The sequence below is a fragment of the Mauremys reevesii genome, linkage group 9 (genome assembly GCF_016161935.1).
Source record: "Mauremys reevesii isolate NIE-2019 linkage group 9, ASM1616193v1, whole genome shotgun sequence".
NCBI lineage: Eukaryota > Metazoa > Chordata > Testudines > Geoemydidae > Mauremys > Mauremys reevesii.
In genome coordinates, this window is record NC_052631.1 from 88,694,100 (window position 1) to 88,713,531 (window position 19,432).

Below are 19,432 nucleotides of genomic sequence, written 5' to 3' on the forward strand. Positions count from 1 at the left end.
TCAGTCTTTTCAGAAAACAGGTTGGCCTGCTGCAGAATGAAGAAAGAAAGAAATGCACTTTGAGTACTGAGGAACTCAGGATGAGGGGAGATCCCATACAACAGTGTTTCTCAAACTGGGATCGCCTTTTGTGTAAGGAAAGCCCCTGGCGGGTCTGGCCAGTTTGTTTACCTGCCCTGTCCACAGGTCCGGCTGATCGCGGCTCCCACTGGCCGCGGCTCACTGTTCTGGGCCAATGGGAGCTGCTGGAAGCAGCATGGGCCGAGGGACATACTGACTGACGCTTCCAGCAGCTCCCATTGGCCTGCAGTGGCAAACCGTGGCCAGTGGGAGCTGTGATCAGCCGGACCTGCGGATGAAGCAGGTAAACAAACTGGCCCGTCCTGCCAAGGGCTTTCCCTACACAAGCGGCGACCCCAGTTTGAGAAACCCTGCCATACAAAAAAGTGATATAGATATAGATATGTTGTGTCTATATGATAGCAGTAATGTAGATGTCTTAACACCTTCTAAAATGTTTTGTAGAAAAGTGTTTCCTCAAGCAAGTTAGTTAATTTTTCTATGAGTCATAATTCTGGCCTATCAAGAAGGATCCAGTTGGCCAAAAAACAAAAAACAAAACAAACAAAAAAAATAGACCAACATCCCTCCCTGATAATTTTTCTTAAACATCAATGAGATTAGGCTTTTTAATTCCTTGTTAAGGAGTGGTAAATGAAAAATGCAAATGCATAATTTTGAGCTTGAATTTTAAGTGAGGATTTCTTTGAGAGGAAAGTGGTGCAGACTTCAGTACAGATGATGCTTGTAAAGTCCAATCTTCTGCGTGGCTCTGTAGTAAAGGGAAAAAAAATAAAACTTATTTGTGGGTTGTTTGGGTTTTTTTAAATTTCCCACAGGAACTTCATTCACTTCATTACTAATATAGAAACTGGCTGCAAATTCAGATAGGAGTTGGATTTGAATGCATTTAAATTTGTATGCTGTGCTTCAGTGCCAGTTTTACATTTTGTCTTCAGAAAATGTGATTAGTTTAGTCCTTAAGAAAGGCAAAAGACTGCCAGCTAAACCCCCTCTGTTGTCTGCAAGCTGCATAGAGCAGTAATTTTTATTCACTCTTCAGGCATCGCATTTTTAACATAATCACCTACTCTGTAATGAGGGACTAGGCTTTAAAGCTTTGTTTGAGTCAACAGTGAATGTAGTACGTAAAGTTTGTGTGTGTATTCCAGTGGAGGCTTATTAGGAACATTTGTATTACTCCGATATGTTTTTAACCCATTGTATTTCTTGCAAAGAATGTTTCCTTAAACCTCCCTCCAAACAAACCTCTCCACAAGAATTGTGTCTTTGGGAGGAGAATTCTAGTTATTCATGCTCTGGTGATTACGAGAGTGTGTGTGTGATGATCTTCTCTATCCTCTGTATTGAGTATCAAGTGTGTTACAATAAAGTAAGGGAGGCAAGATTTAAACCAAAAGTAGACTCCTCTCTTGTATTCCTAGGGTTCAGCCACTCTTTCAAAATCAACTTATCTTCTATTATTATGGGTAGGCTATTTAAAAAGATGAGGTTTACTGGCCTTTGACAGTGGATAAACTAGAGTATATTCTGATATCCTGCAGTATGCCTTGCTTCCAGCTCCCATGAGCGTTCTTTTGCCCTGGATAAGCAACAATGATATTGGGCTGTGGTCTATATTATAGGCTTTTGTCCTGCCATTGTGGTTTCAGTTTTAGTGTATGTTTTCACTACTTGTCCGGATCGGTGGGCAGCGATCAATCCAGCGGGGATCGATTATCTCATCTAGTCTATACACGATAAATTGATTTCCGAGTGCTTTCCCGTTGACTCCTGTACTCCAGCTCGGCGAGAGGTGCAGGCAGAGTCGACGGGGAGCGGCAGCAGTCGGCTCACCATAGTGAAGACACCAATCTAAGTGAATCAATCTAAGTACGTCGACTTCAGCTATGTTATTCACGTAGCTGAAGTTGCGTAACTTAGATCAAGCGTGCATCCCTCCCCCCCCACCAGTGTAGACCAGGCCTTGGTGGTATTAAGGATTGGAGTCTAGTATGGTGAAGTGTCCGGTAGCTGCTAGATGTTTTTATCAAGATGTTATCTAATCCTGCTCAGAACAGAGGTTAGGATACTAATGAACCCCAGTGCTTTGTCTTTACTGGGGATCTCACTATTGTTGCAATGATAGTCTTGCAACACTGGGAGTAGAGCTAATGGGAAACTGCTCGAACAGGCCTAATTTAAACAAGACATTGGAGGTCACAAATGGAGGCAGTCCCCAAAGTAGACTTAGAAGACTAACATCAACACCTTGAATCAAACCTTGTGCTAAGTGAAAAGCAAGTGGAAGGTGTAGAACATAGTATGTGTTTTCTGTGGCTAATCCCACTTGGGAGGTGAGCTGTGATATGTTGGACTAACACAGGATTTTCTTGTTCTCTGTGAGTTTACAATCATCCAAGGTAGATGGAGTTGCAGAAATCCAGTCTTTAAAGAACAAATTTCTGTACAAGAAATGCTAAGCCTACTTTTTAAAGGAATGGGATTGGTGTTCTGCCTATCCATAGGTGAAGGTGGTTTCTGGTTACCATAGTTATCTGATTCTCAGGAATTAGGTAGGATGGAAGAGTCTGGTAATGCTCCAAGGATTCATACTATTTTGACGGTTGTAGGGTGGATTGTCAAGCTGTCTGGAATGGTTCATGACATGAGTGCCAACCAGGGCAGACTGTCAAGAAGCAGGGCAGAAACCCAAACTGGTTTTGCATTCTATAACCAGATTTCACCAACCCAGTAACAAATGTGAACTCCTAAGGCACTATAACAGTCTTTACATGGAGTCACTGGACTTAGTTATACTTGGTTGCTATACCACAAAGATCACAAAATATTCCGATTGTTCCTTGTCCTGTCACTTACCTCAGGTCAATTTGTACCTCAAATCTTCCACGTAGTCTCTTCAAAGGTGTGAATGGGGCAGTTAACCGTCTTTGTATTGTGATATCCCTAATGGCGCATTTAGTTTTGATAGCCTTGATGAGCTGGAGAGGATCCCTAGTGACAAGATCAGTTTCAGGATTACTTTTTTTACTGTTACTACAAAGCAAAAACATATCTTTACCACATGATATAAGGTAATATTTATTAAAGTGAGATTAATGCATGCAGCAATTTACAAGCACTTCATAAAGTCTAAACACATTGTTAAAAGTTCAGTACTCGTCTTAATCATATTTACACACAGGTGAAAGACTGGTTTCCAGCAATGAATTTCATTACTCGGCTGAGGTTAACATTTTGGCAAGCGCTAGCACCTGGTTTGCAAGCATCACATGAATAACTGTACTGGAAGAACCACAAGCAACAGAACACTACTTTTTTTAAAAGCTGAGTTACAAGGCTCATTGAAAAGATATGATTTTGATCTCATTCACTGGACCCCTATCTAAATTGACCCCCAAATTATCTGCCTCATGTGAGCATCAGTACTACATATGATTGCTGCATAATTTCTCTCAGTTTAATGAAATTTGTCTTTTTTTTGCATTCAAATATTAAAAAGTAATTGGACATAATTTCAGAATTTATGAATTGACAGTTTTATTAAGTTAAATGGATGGCTAGTGTTAATATTAACATTGTATAAAATGCAACATTACTAAGTAAATATGGGTTTGTAAGCCTTGAGTTTCACAACCTAATAATTGAAAGTTGTTGTAGAGCTTTAGGCTACAATCACAATTTCCAGATGCACTTAAGAAATCTATTCTAAACCAGTTGGTTTTTAGTTTAAATAAGTCTTAGAGTAAATGAGGGGGAAAAAGAACAGAAATCCACTCAAAAGCTTCATCTATCAGAGGTTCTCAAACTTCATTGCACCTTGACCCCCTTCTGACAACAAAAATTACTACATGACCCCAGGAGGGGGAGGGAGGACTGAAGACCCAGTCCACCTAAGCCCCTCCCCCTGAGCGCCACTGCCCCAGGCAGGGAGGCCAAATCTGAAGCCCAACGGCTTCTACCGTGGGTGGGGAGGGTATGTAAACTTAGCCCTGGGCAGTGAGGCTAGGGCTTTGGCTTCAACCCCATGCTGTAGGGCTTGGGCTTAGGTTTGGGATCGGGCCCTGGGCCCCGGCAAGTCTAACACCAGTCTTGGCGACCCCATTAAAATAGGGTTGCAAAACACTTGGGAGTTCCATCCCACAGTTTGAGAACCCCTGATCTACATAGAAGTGATGGAGTCTGAATCTGCAAACAGTATAGGACATAGTGCTTACTGCTGTAAGCACTATCTCATTAAAGACATTCCAAAAAAATTACTAAGGAACAGGCTATAATTATTGAGACTACTTCATGTTGGTAAGTGTTTGCAGCATCAGGCCCATATTTTGTGTCTAAAATGAAAAGTAATGGTCATTCTTATGGATCTTTTAGGTAACATATTCAGTTTCGGGAATCGCTGAAAAATCTCAGGAACTGAAAGAGTCTACATAGTTCAGAAACTGATATATATGAAATAATAGTTTTTAGTTGTGCTTATAATCGATATTCTCTCTCTCTCTCACACACACACACACACACACACTCTCTCTCTCTCTCTCTCTCTCTCTCTCTCTCTCTGTGTAGTACTTAATAGAAATTTAATGCAATAAGATGTATAAGCCACTGCCAGTGTAGGCTTCCCAAGAGCAACTCCTCTTTCAAAATAGTTTACAGTTAAGCTAATAATATTGGTGTAATGTCACAACTGAGCCTGTATGAGGAAATATTTCATGCTCTCATATCATTTGTTACAATAACAACCTCCCCTTTAAATAAAATTACAGGGAGTAAGATCCAAGATGAAGGGAGGGGGGAATAAATTGGAAAACTCTGTATAGTGGAGGCATGTACTGTTGCTCTTTTGGGAACATATTTATCTCTGACTCTGAGACTAATCATATTATTAATAGACATACATGCTTCAGGCAACTTGAAAAACAATCAATTTGTTCAGTTCCAGAAGGATCCACAGAGATAACTTCTTTTGCTTGAAAAGTCCCCAGACTGACTCTAACTTTTTTTATAAGATTATAAAGAATTTTCCTATTCTCTGTTCCTTCCAGCCCCCAGAATCTTATCCATCCCATGCTGATTCTTCAAACTTGGGTTGTTTTTACTGTTTGTACATGTTCCTTCTGTGTATGGGAGGCTTATCTGAACAAAATATATTATCAGTTGACTGCATTGGTCAGTTCAGTAATATAGTTCTGTTTTTCAAGGGATAGAATGTAATTGTGCTAATTAATCCAGGTGCTAATTAATCCAAGTGTACATTATTATTTGCTGTTGACAGAGACCTATAATTGAATATTTCTTTTGCATTAACAAAAACATTTTGAGATAATTCAGACTGTTGTTCAATTCTGATTGATTATGGAATAGTGTGACAGTTACCGTGGAAAACTATGCCTAGATTAACTGAAATGTATTGTAGACATTCACAGTGGAAATATTTCAACCTTATTGCCAAAAATGAGGTTTGTTTTGGAGAGTAGGAAGGTCTTGTTGGTTTCTTGTATCTCTCTAAATGTCTGCTATATAGTGACTGTACATGTCTATTCTGTAGCTATCAAATAGTGACGATAAATGAAATTTCTCCTAAAGCAACTTTGTTCATTTTTCCCCCTCCTTGCCCCTCCCTACAATACACTAATTTTGTACAATTTGTTGCATTTAATTCTTATAGAATCCTATAGTCAAATTTTAGAATGCTTATGAATGTCCGTATTTTATCATAAGTGGACTGACGTTTTGGAGCAGAGGATTTAGTGTGAAAATGTGAAGCTGAGTATCCCTAATGTATTTGACATTTTAAAGAGAAAAATAGATGACCCAGAATAAATAATATAAATTATGTTAACAGTTGCTTATAAGCTGTGTTGATTCCTGTATTTGGAAGAAAAGGCATGCTGGCAAATTGTTAGAATTAAGAGGATTAAAGTTCTGTGCTATATGGCTATGTCTGTTGCTTTCCTGTGGCTCCAAACCACTGGTAAATTGCAGTGGCACTGAAAGTACATTTTAACACTGTTATATTCATCACACTATGAAAGAATATCCCCTGAGAATAACTATATTATGCAGGTGAAGATTTAGCTTTTACTTTGATATTCTTCAAAGTCATTGGTAAATGCTTCCTCCTCAACTGAGAGTGCCTAATAGGGAGAAATCCATGCCTATTTCTCTTTCCTTCTACACATATTTTGTATGAGCAGTCCTCATAAGAAAGACTAAAATATGGTTAGCTTTGCTTTTCAAAACAACAGATAGCGAATAGGGTATTATGTGGTTTTAAAATTGTCCAGGAACAGACTACAGTACAAGGCAATCTTTTTTTTTTTAATTTTTAATTTTAATCATGTGCTATATTGTGCTTTGCCACTGTGAAAAGAGGCTGTAATTATACACACTTTAATGACCTTTTTAACAAAATACCTTTAAGAAGATGATATAAAGTAAGTAACATAGCAGAATAAATGAGGAGTTTCACTGTGAAAAGGCACCGTTTTCCTTAATTTTTCAATTTGAGAATCTTTAGATGTTTTCAGTAAGATTTCTCTTTTGCTAAGGCTTAGGTAGAACAGTTTTTTGGGAGGATTCAACATTTTCATGGAACTGAATTATATTCCCGCAAATGTTCTTTTGTAAATAAATTGCTTTAATGAAGGGGTGATGTGTTGGTAAATATATTCTGAGTATGCATTATGTAATTAAGAAAGGGATAGATAATAAGACAAAATATCATATTGCCTTTATATAAATCCATGGTACACCCACATCTTGAATACTGAGTGCAGATATGGTCACCCCATCGCAAAAAAGATATATTGGAAAAGGTTCAGAAAAGGGCAACAAAAATTATTAGGGGTATGGAACGGCTGCCATATGAGGAGAGATTAATAAGACTAGGACTTTTCAGCTTGGAAAAGAGATGATTAAGGGGCGATATGATAGAGGTCTATAGAATCATGACTCGTGTGGAGAAAGTAAATAAGGAAGTGTTATTTATTCCTTCTCATAACACAAGAACAGGGGTTGCCAAAAGAAATTAATAGGCAGCAGATTTAAAACAAACAAAAGTCAGTATTATTTTCATACAACGCACAGTCAACCTGTGGAACTCCTTTCCAGAGGATGCTGTGAAGGCCCAGACTATAACAGGGTTCAAAAAAGAACTAGATAAGTTCATGGAGGATAGGTCCATCAGTGGCTATTAGCCAGGAATGGCAGGGGTGGTGTCTCTAGCCTCTGTTTGCCAGAAGCTGGGAATAGGTGACAGGGATGGATCACATGAGGATGATTACCTATTCTGTTCACCTGGCATTGGCCACTGTCGGAAGACAGGATACCGGGCTAGATGGATCTTTGGTCTGACCCAGAAATGCTGTTCTTATGTTCTTACATCACTGTAGGATATCTAAAAGATAATTAAATTTAATTTTACTATGTTTTTTGTCTCAGTAAAGATGTGTGGAAGATCCACTGGTTGATTGTAGAGCAACTGCTGGCTAAGGGTGAAGAAATAGAAGCAAGCTGTGTATAATTGATGATGTTTGCATTTTTATGTCATAATACTCTGCCCTGAAAATATGAGAGTTTTTTCTCAAGCGCCCAAGGCAAGGATTTTGATAGAGGTCCTAAATCAAATCTAGAAACCAAGCACAAGTAGACTTATTACTCTTCTGACCAGAAGGTGAGATTCTATGTACTAATTGTACCGTCAATCCTGCATCATTGCTGTATGTATTTGAGATGCAAAAACAGAATCTCATAGTCACTTATTGTAAAAGGAAAGGACGCTGTGAGCAGGACCAAATAAATAATTACATCATGACAGAGGCAGTGGAGATCTTACCCAGAATACTTCACTTTCATCCAGACAAAAGTATGCAGAAGAAACTTATCGCTTGTTAGAAAGGAACAGGTGTGTATTGTACTACATGTATGTTTGCTATTAAGTGTTACGCACGTAAGACAAGGATCCATAGACAAGTAGGTGAGGTTTTTTTTTTAAGGACTTGAGATACCTTCAGTCCTCATGTAAGAAGGTTCAAATCCACTGAGTTACTTTTCCTTACTAAATTACTGCAGTTAAATTATATACATGTGAAATTTGAATTTACTGTAGTTTTAATTTTGGGTTTATGTTTAAAAACTATAAGACAGCATCACTGTATGAAATAAAATTTCGTGCTACTACTTGATATCTGCAGTGATTAATTTTCGCTGAATTTTCTGGCTGTTCTCATGTTATTAATCAAGATAATGGACTTTAAGTCAGCTATACCATTGTCAGTGCTGTTTCACTGTTTTCTGAGTTCTGTGTTTATTTCTGATTTGAGCTATCAGGTTTCAGAAAAATATCCAAAGAGTTAAAATAGTGCAGTGTTTATTTTAATAGTTGGATGTAATGCCTTCTGTATTTTAGATCTATAAAAGAACTTTACGAAGTGATAAGTTACTCTGACATTATGCCTTCGGCAGTAACTCTTGTGCAGACTCCTGGATGTTGGAACCTGTTCTATTGCAAAAAATGAATGTTAGCCACTTAGCCAGAACAGCAGAGTTATCCTTTTCCTCTTAAATAATGCCATGGGATTTTTAACGTCCATCTGGATAGCCAGTGGAGACTATCAGAACTGATTCCAGTTTAACATCTCTTCTGAAGGATAGCACATTTCTAACAGTGCAGCACCTTTGTATCCCCCCATTGCAGTAATTCATTGTGCATAAGCCCTAGATTTGGCAATGTATTTGATTGCATGTCCTCCTGATGCAGAGGTCAGAGTATTACCCCTTGCTCAGACTGATACTATAATAAACCCCTTTTATTAGTATTTAGCTATAAAGAAATTAGAAGTAAGAAAATTAAGGATTTTGTTGCACATTCAGATTTTAGTCAGAAATTATTATTTTTTTTAAATGGTGATACAATAGAGCTCTGAGTATTCAGGTGTATTAAAGAGATATGGTGTGCTGTATGGATGTGTTAATGAAATAGCCGATCTTTAAAGCAAAACAACAAAAAAGCAGGGGTGGTTAACTCAGTATACTTTATTATTTATGCAGCGTGAAGGAGTGAAGGACTAACAACTATTAGCAAAGCCTGACATATGTTGGCAGAATCTTTACAAGCGTCTTGAGTCAAGTCTGCATATGTGCTTCAGTACTAACTGATATTCCATGTTCCAGTTGTAAGCCTCTCCTTGAGCTCAGATTGCCAGTCACATTGCATTGAGCCACATTTAAATGGTTTGTCTTTTAACCAGAAAAAAAAGAGAGTTTGGAATCTTATCCATATGCTGTAGCTGGTGTTGATTCTACTTTAAACAGATGCTGACCTCATTATCACCAACTCATAAGAGCCAATTATTCTGAAGGCAAATTCCAAATTTTGAATAGCTGTACTTATCTGGTCCCTACATTGCCAAGAGACTAGCTCTGTTTTGTTAGAGCAATGTGACTCTTGCAAACATATTTATGTAATTAAGCAGTATCAGTAAAGCTTGCAAGTATGATATTGAGTGAAAAGGTCCTACCTAGGATGTGTCATGCTGAAATATCGTGGAGCATTGAGCACATTGTATTGAACAGAAAATGAAACCAAGTGTCTTTGGAGAACTTGAGTCTGAAGTTTCTTTATCATGTCACCTTTCTATCAGTGGTTGTCATGAAGATAGTCTGAAAAGTAAGTGTAGATGCTGGTGCCTCAGGACCTCCATCATTTAGCCCTTAGGCTTTAGTTCTGCAAGCAAAGGTTACAATAGATTTGTTGTAGCCTGTATCAGCACAAGAGTGAGATTACACACATGGCCCAATTCTCGTCACTTTACTTACCCAGGTGATCTCACTGACATCAAAAGGTGTCTGAGTAAATTTTATGAGGTTTAGATTCTCTAGAATGCTTGGGAGCAGCTCTTGATTAACATCCAATAGACATTGGCGCTGTTTGTAAAATATTAAAATTATAGCTTTAAAAAGTGTTTCTGAACATATGCATATAATTTAGTGCTTTTTCTGTGAAATAGTGCAGCCAGTGATAAAAGCTATTTGGGCCTTAATCTCCACTTTCCCTCCATCCATCCATAGCCTTTTATATCGTCTTTGCATTCTGATATGGTAGCCGTTTGCACTCAGTTTGCGCAGTTTAACATTGTATGGTGCATATCGGGTCTCTGAGGACAATTTGACTTGACTTTTTCTTTTTCTTTTTTTTTTAAACGTTGGTATACGGTTTTAGTTTTTTAAACCCAAGTCTGCTCTTCTAGAAATGCACATATGGTTGAGTCAGAGTTCACAGATAAAGATAGTACAACATTAGGGTTTTAGCTGTAAGTGCTGGTAGTAACAATAATGTGGATAAAGCCTGTCATACATATTCTGTAACACTCTATAATCTGAGAAACATTGAAATCAAACTTGTAGAGCCGAATTAGAGATGTGTGGGTATTAAAATACTCTGTTCCCTCCCATTTAAACGCAGACCATCTGTTGTTTCCAGATGTACTGTTTCCTGAAGCAGTATTCTGGGAATGACATTACAGCACCAACAAATAATTGTTTCTGGTTCTGTAGCATCATTCCCAGAAGTACTGAACTACCTGGCATTGGTAGTACTTTTCTAGTTGATCTGACATTGTGATAGGAGACATAAGATAGTATGGGTTACTAGAAGTAGAAGTGGCAAATATGCCTACTCAGTTTAAAAGTCAGCAGGAGACACCATGACTACAGCTATGAAAATATTTTCTGAGTATTTGCAGTAGCTTTACATTGAATAACAATATTTATTTTCCTTAAATGTTGTTAGATATATGTAATGTATCACAAAAAAATTAAAGGATAGCTCCTTCATCTTCATTTTAATAAAAAAAAGTTTATATAATGTTTTGAAGGCTCCAGTGGTATGCTTAAAACCATGTATAGCACAACACCTTAATCTGCTGCCGTCTGTAAAGCAACGAGCTGTCACCTCCCTCAAGACCACTGCTTGCCTCATTAATACCACTGGAACAAATTATCACTTCATAGCCCAGAAATCTTCTGTAGCAGTTGTGGTGATTGATGTAACAAGGCTAAAAACTAATGATGAAATGCATGTTCCAGAAGACAGATTCAAATGGCAGGATCTTCAAAGGCAATTAAATGTGACACACAGGGAGTCATCCTAGAATAATGTATTTTCAAATAAATGGCAAGATGAGTATGATAATCTACTCTACTCTTGTTACACTTAAATTAGTTTTGTGGGCAATAATTATCTCTGAAAACTAAGTGTCCAGGCATAAAAGTTTTTTTTCAATTTTTTTAACTGATAACTGTCCACTCTCTATACTCAGTTATCCTGTGAATTACACCTTTTTAGAGTTGAAACAAATCATGTCAGTGCTTGAGTCCGTACAATAGTAGCAGTAAATATGATTTAATAATCTAATATAGTATTTCTAAATCATTTAGAGTTGAAGTGACAATTTCAAATTTTGTAATCTATGTAGATTTAGGAGTAGCCGCAAAATACCTGATGTACCAGTAGATTCTGAGTCAAAATATATTTATTTATGGTAGGTCTTTGTATGTAAAAGGATCTGGAAGTACTTTACAAAATAGGCCCTGGTCATGAAAACACTGATGCACATAGGTAACTTTGCACTGGAGTAGTCCCATCAACTTCAGTAGGACTACTTACATGTTTAAGTAATTGCAGAATTGGGGTCTGTGAGCCCATTCTCGCAAACTTGTCTAACGTGAGTTATCCCATTGACTTAAATGGGACTGCTCATATGAGGAAGGGCTGCAAGACTGGTCCCTGTACTTGTCTGAATACAGGAATTGCTTCATCTACTACTGAAATAGAGCCTCCTTTTATGGAGGAAAGTAGCAGCTATTTAATCTCACCGTAAAACTTAAAAAAAAAAAAAAAAAAAAAAGACAAGAAGAAATCTGGTCATCAAACATAGGAAAAGTGGAAGTATGGAGTAACAGTTTGGTCAAAATACCGCACTAATACCTCTACTAGTCTAGAATGGGCCATGTGATCTTTAATGATCACAGGTGGTCAGCCTCTTAATTTTATATCTCATATGGAAGATCTCACTTCTGACGGCACAGTACCTCTAATACTAGTTATAACTCAGAGGGAAGACATAACCTGTTGGACTATCAATGTCAGTTCACAGTACTTAGGCTTTCCTTGGAGATCTGATATCCAATTACTGCTCTAGCCTGAACCTACTTAACTTGTGAGAACTTACAAGGTTATCAGAAGGCACACAGTTATTTTATTTCATTCTTGGATATATGTACCTCCTATAGGATATGATGACTGACACTCTCTGGGACATCTGTCTAGATTAGAAGTATTGCTTACATAAAATTTTGGGAATAACCAAAACCAACTAGCTTCATTGCTAGTGTGGTAATGAAAATATTTTTAGAGAGGACTCCAGCTATTCCTCTGAGTACCCTGGCTTCTTCCTACAATCTAATAACACAAAGGAAAATTCTGACTAAATTAGTCTTTTGCTAACCAAAAAACCTTTCCAAACCTACTTAACCTGGTTTAAATTTTGCTTTGGGAGCTCCTGCATTGGAAAGCTGCCTCAGATAATCTGGACTCTTCCCCCTAGAAGGCCTGTACAGTGTTTAAAATAATATTCACATACTCATTTTATGTCACGTGCTGCAATTTTATTTAAAGAACTACTATAGTGTTTGCTAGGGAAAAAATCAACAAAGTAGAGAATTTAAATAAACTCTTGCCTTATTTTTGAGGGATAGCTCCAAATGCAAGCTAAATGTCTGGCCTGACATTCCTATTATCTCATCCTCTTGTGAGTATTACAATGACTGTTTCAGAAGTTTAAAAGCTACATTCTTTACACAAGCTACAGGTTATAAAATAATGTGGAATTGTGGTGCAGATTCTTAATACAGACTATCACAAGTGATGTGAAACAGAAACCCAGGAAAAGTAGACTTTTAGCTGAATTTCAACCCCCAAAGTCTTACATGTTTTTCTTGTGAAAGCTCAGAAGGAACTAGTTCATATTAAAGACCTGCAAATTTTAAACTTGAAAAATATAGCTGTAACTAAATTAGAAGAGTATAAAGTAATTTAACCTGGTGAGTGTGTTTTAGGCTTTGTCCCACAGAGAGCTGAAATACAAGGTCTAACCTTAGAACGATTTTTGCCCCACTCTTTCTGGTTTCAGTTGGTTGGCCGGTTTTAAATCTACAGTTGAGTAATACTCTCTTATTCCTCCTCCTACCCCCTGAAAAGCACAACTTATATTGAGAGTAACAGTAACACAAATGTTGATGAGTTTTCTGCTGCATCTCATTTTGGGAAGAACCATGGAAAAGTAACTTATGTTCAAAAAGGCTGAATGGTGTCAATTAAACTCTCAGGTCCATTACTTATAATTTAAAATAGTTGAAATATGCTTCATATGGAAATTAGAATACAGATAAGATATTCCTTGCTCTAGAAAGGAAAGATGAAGAAAAAAATTGTTTGGAGTGAACCTTTTTTTTTTTTTTTTTTTTAGTTATTATAATGAGGTATACAAATACTGTACTAGTAATGAAAGGGTTAAGCAACTACTCTGCACCCAGGCAGACTGACCTTGTCACACCTTCAAAACATGCATGGCTTGGAGGAGGATCTCAAAAGGAGAGTAGGCAAGCTCAGTAGGGCAGCAGATAGTGGAGGTGAACTGACCTACACTCTGAGCTCCTGAGAAGTTCCTGCTGCCTGAGGCCTGACTGTAGCAATGTGGATAAACCCAAATGGAAGAGACTTGGGATTCTTAGAAGGCCTGAGATTTCCATTGATTTCCAGTTATTTAATGTCTTTACTTTACCTATTGTGAAAGAAGAGTCTGATAGGAAGTGGACCGGTGAGGCAGCAGTATAACATTTTGGTGGTGCAGGACTTAGCTGCTTACACTGGGCTCTGGATTGGAACCTGGTGGAGAGGGTGGGCCCAGGTCCCCCAACAAACCCATAGAGGGTGCCAAAGGCAAAAGCTGACCCCCTGAAACAGGGAGAGAAGGACCTGAGGACTGAAGGGTCACAACCTCAACTAGAGGAAACTTGGAGACTCTTGCATACCTCAGAAGGAACCATTGCTAGACTCTTTATATACTACAAAAGGGAGGATATAAAATATGTGACCTGGCCAGAGAGCTGAGTCCTGGAAGGGACAGACCATCACAAGACCAGAGCAGCTGTCAACAAGGGCACCAGGAAAGAAGAGAACCTGCCACACCCTGCCTGACCACTGGGTGATGCCCAGAATGAGTAGTGAGTAATCCCTTTCACAGTAATACATTACTTTAAAATTATATTCTGTCTATGAATATTGTGTAATAAGTTCAAAATTATTTTTTTCAATAAAAATGCAGTATATCAGCATTATGCCAAAAATCCAGATAATTAAACCGTATTTTGCTTACATGTGGGTTACATGATACAGAATTTAGGTTTTATGATTTTAAAGATCAGTATAATTTGAGACAGAAAAAGTCACAAGTTTTCCTACAATTTGAAATACAGTATAATTTGTCCACTTTCCAGTGCAGTTATGGCCAAATCCTAAGCTACTATGAAAGTTATCCTGATCATACAAAGAAATCTTCATGCAGCCCTTCGGTGGATCTTTTGGCAAGATCAGGGCCAGAGGACCTGATGCATTTATTGATGAAGTCAGTGGAAAGACTGACTGACACTGCCATGAGAATTAGATCACGTTGTAATTGAGGAATCAGGAAATGGAGTGATGAATTGTTAAAAGCTTCTGCGGTATGGGTGATACCATCCATGGCATGCTCTTAGCAGGTCACACACTGCACAAATGGCAGTACAAAATCAGACTCTGTTTCTGCAAAGGAAAAGAGCCTTTCAGAATTCTATTGAAAGGGGAGTTATGAAGGGAGACAGCTAGAGATGTTGGAGTTGAAAATGTGGGAGTATGTATTTATTTCCTTTAAAGGCAAAGAATGTGTAAGGGTTTTGAATAGGAGAGTCACGGATTTTTTGTTTGTTTGTTTGCCTAATGGTTTCAGATTCTTTGTGAGATTTTGGTTGGTATGCTTATAGAAAGATATTTTGCTCATGTGAGTCAGAATGTACTAGAATATCATTTTTCCAGGAACCTACAAATAGCCCTTTAAAATCACAACTAACCAGATAATTGTAACAATGAAACATTCATCTATCCATTGCTGTTTTGATACTTTACAAAACCTCATTGGTAGTTTATGATGGTAACATAGGAGAGTCTGATTAAATTTAGGCTATTGAAGCATAAGGAGTTCTGGACTTTTTTAATTTTGGAAGAACTTAAGCCATCTGTTGCCTTGAAGCAGAGAGATTTAGTAATCAGGCACACCAGTAAGAAGGAATTTATCTGGGGAGCCTATTAATTAACAAGCTTGGATAGGGTTCACATCTTCTTGCTATAAAGTCAAGTCATCCCTAACAAGTCTGTTGGACAATCAGAATATTGAAATAAGTCTTTGGTCAGATATTCTTTATTTTCGTCTTACCCTAGAGAATAGTAACTGCATGAGAAATATATCTAATCACTATATTATTATTACTGGCTTTCTTTCTGGGGGATGTGAGGGCAAAGAGCACACCTAGAAAATAAACTGGGATAACACATTCCTTTTAGGAAAGACTTGCATCAGATACGCAGAAATTAAATAAGAGACTTGAGTGTACAGTGGGTATGCTTTAATGTACTACAGCCATGTTGTAACTTTCCATCTGTTCTACAGGAGAGCAATATCCTTTGCTACAGGAACTTATTGTTTGTTCAACAGAATTCACCCTGCAGCTCAGGAAATCCCCAATAGGAGAAGTGGAATTTTAAGGCTCAAGGGCTGTATGTGACTGCAAATCTTTTTGTACATGAGCATTTTCTCGCAAATTCATTCTAAACTGTTGTTTGGAAAATCCAAGAAAAGTGGAATGGAATGCTCATCCCCCTACATTAAAACATGGCTGTATCAGATCCTCAGATGATGTAAATTGGCATTAATGAAAGTCAATGGAGCTATGCTGACTTACATCAGTTGGGCATCTGATTTGGTGGATTCTCCATCACTGGGAACTTAAATCATGATTGGACTTTTTTCTATCAGAGATGCTTTAGTTCTAAAAGGAATTAATTCTTGCAAGTCCTATGGTCTGTGTTATACAGGAGGACAAATTAAATTATCACAGTGCTCCCTTCCGGCCTTAATCTCTGAATAGATACAAGTACACAAATGTACAAAAGTACTACTTTTTTTTAGCATAACTTCATCATAACCTCACATTCACTATTCACTCAACAAAGTCAGTTCAGTCTCTAGAGTCTGGCTATTGTTTTCTTTGAAGTTTGGTACCTGATGTCCACTGATATCAAACCATGTTCTGGTTGCCTATGTTAATAGTACCAAAATATGAAAAAATATACACTGAAAAATCAGGTTTTTTTATTGTATGCTCATATTTTAATCAGCAGTGCCCTGAACTCTCACTTATTTATTCAACCTTGTGTATGAATAATCTGAGGGGATGAATGTAGAGCTGTCACTGCTGCATCAGGTTCCTTGTGGGCTCTTCTATTGCACAGGACAGTAAAGCAGACTCACCTTAGGGCTTGGGGTGGGGGGATCAGAATCTTGATGGAAGTTTTCCACATCATGTTCACTCTTGCACCTCGATTGACACATTACCTAGAATTGGCCTATTGCTTATATTGGCATGAGCGAACATATTTGGGCTTGTGTTGTTTCCAAAGGTATCATAAATCACAATGTTAATTGTATGGAGAAGGTGTTTGGTAGCAACCTCATAGTTAACATAGCTTTGTAGTTTTAGGGAGTTGTTGAAGTCTATAATTACCCTTTCATTTCATTTCAGTATAAGAAGAAATGTCAATGACTATGCTGATAGTGTGACATCAGTGTGGGTGTGTTGATTGGTTTGCTCATGAAAAATTACACTATAGAGGAAAAAGTTAGAACCAGTACTCCATCCCTCTTGAACTTTTGGCTTCTTTTAACACCACTGACCATTCTCTTCTTGAAATCTTGTCCTCCCTTGATCTTCATGACTCAGCACTCTCCTGGATTTCCTTCCTCTCTAGTTACTCCTTCAGCCTTCTCATTCTCCCACCCCTAACTTTCTGTAGTGGTTTATCAAGGCTCTACCTTTGGCCCCTTGCACTTCTTCCTCTATACCTTGTCTCTGGGCAATCTCATTTTCAAACACAAGTTCAACTGTTATCTTTATGCTTATGACTCAGATATACCTCTCCATTCTGGATCTGTCTCTTTCTGCACAAACTAAACTCTTGGATTGCCTGACATCTCATGGATGTCCAGTCCTCAGCTCAAACTCAATGTAGCCAAAGTGGAGCTCTTACCCTCCTCTAATGCTCCAAGCCCTCTTTTTGTCTCCCACCCCACTTAGTTCTCAATCACTGTGGACAATACCACCATTTTCTCTGTTACTCTGGCTTGTAACATAAGGATAATTTTCAACTTGTCCCTCTCTCTAGTTTCTCACACCCAGGCAGTGTCTAAAATAAATCCTGTCTCTTTTTCCTGCATAACTCTAAGATCCAGCCGTTCCTCTCGATCCACATAGCTAAAACTCTCACTGTGGCCTTCACCCACTCACATCTTGACTACTTGAACCATCTCCTTTTCATTGTTGACAAACCCTTACTCTACTTAGAGCCATTAAAAACACTGCTTCAAAGATCATTTTCCTTGTTCCTCACTTCAGTCATATTGTTGCATCCCTCCACTGGTTTCCCCCTTCTCAACCTCATCAAATACAAACAGTTCGTCTTCTCTTTAAAGGTTCTACATGCCTATCTATGCCTTACCTATTATCTCTTATATTCTCTTGATCCACATCTACTTATAAGACTCCCAAATCTGCTCCATCACTGATGCCAGTATTCATCACCCATTTATTAAACTTTTGGAAAAGCACCTTGGGGCTTTTTCTCATGTCATCTCATGTATATAGAAGAAAAACTCTGGATATATCTACACTGCAGTTAGACACTCACGGCTGGTCTGTGCCAGCTGACTTGGGCTTCCAGCGCTCAGTCTAAGGAGCTGTTTAATTGCGGTGTAGATGTTTTGGGTCTGGCTACAGTCCCTTAGCCCAAGGCCATTATCCTGAATTAGGTGGCATGGGTCAGCCATGGGTTTTTAATTGTAGTGTAGACATAACCTCTGTAAACAACCTCTGAAGCACCTCCTTAAAGCTCTCCTCTGTCAAAATGCCTGTGATAACCTGACCATTATTAGGTAGCTGGTGTGCCATACCTGCTAATTATCATGATGACCAGTATTGTCTCATTGTTTCATTTTGTTCTTCCATCTGTTTGTTCCTCTTGTTATCTCTTATCTCATACTTAGATTGTAAGTTCTCTCATGCAGAAACAATCTCTTTGTTAGCGTTCATAGAATCATAGAATTCAAGATCAGAAGGGACCATTATGATCATCTAGTCTGACCTCCTGCAAAATGCAGGCCACATAAGCCGATCCACCCACTCCTGAAATAATTCTCTCCCTTGACTCTGCTGTTGAATGCTCCAAATCATGATTTAAAGACTTCTAGTAGCAGATAATCCACCAGCAAGCGACCCCTGCCCCATGCTTCGGAGGAAGGCGAAAAACCTCCAGGGCCACTGCCAATCTACCCTGGAGGAAAATTCCTTCCCGACCCCAGATATGGCTATCAGCTGAACCCCGAGCATGCGGGCAAGACTCTCCAGCCAGACCCTCTGGAAAAAGGCTAACAATATCCTATCATTGACCCTTTGTACTAATTACCATTGTGGCACGTTATTGACCTATTGACTAAACCCGTTATCCTATCATACCATCCCCTCCGTAAACTTATCTAGCTTAATCTTAAAGTAATGGAGGTCCTTCGCCCCCACTGTTTCCCTCGGTAGGCTGTTCCAGAATTGCACTCCTCTGATGGTTAGAAACCTTCGTCTAATTTCAAGCCTAAATTTCCTGACTGACAATTTATATCGGTTTGTCCTCGTGTCCACATTAGCACTGAGCTGAAAGAATTCCTCTCCTTCCCTGGTATTTATCCCTCTGATATATTTAAAGAGTGCAATCATATCTCCTCTTATCCTTCTTTTGGTTAAGGAAAACAAACCGAGCTCCTCAAGTCTCCTTTCATACGACAGGCTTTCCATTCCTCGGATCATTCTAGTGGCCCTTCTTTGTACCCGTTCCAGTTTGAATTCATCCTTCTTAAACATGGGAGACCAAAACTGCACACAATACTCCAAATGAGGTCTCACCAACGCCTTATATAACGGGACTAGCACCTCC

At 38.4% G+C, this 19,432-nt stretch overlaps 1 protein-coding gene across 15 annotated transcripts in view; it reads left to right on the plus strand.

Moving 5' to 3' along the window:
- TENM1 (teneurin transmembrane protein 1) overlaps positions 1 to 19,432 on the plus strand; it is a 697,978-nt gene that overhangs the window by 231,576 nt on the left and 446,970 nt on the right. The window contains exon 1 of one of the 15 annotated variants that reach the window (XM_039487538.1): positions 7,736 to 7,756. The exons of the other annotated variants lie outside the window; for them this stretch is intronic. The gene's annotated coding sequence lies outside the window, so the exon portion shown is untranslated. Of the gene's footprint in view, positions 1 to 7,735; positions 7,757 to 19,432 lie in introns of those variants that run through there. 15 annotated transcript variants of the gene reach the window in all.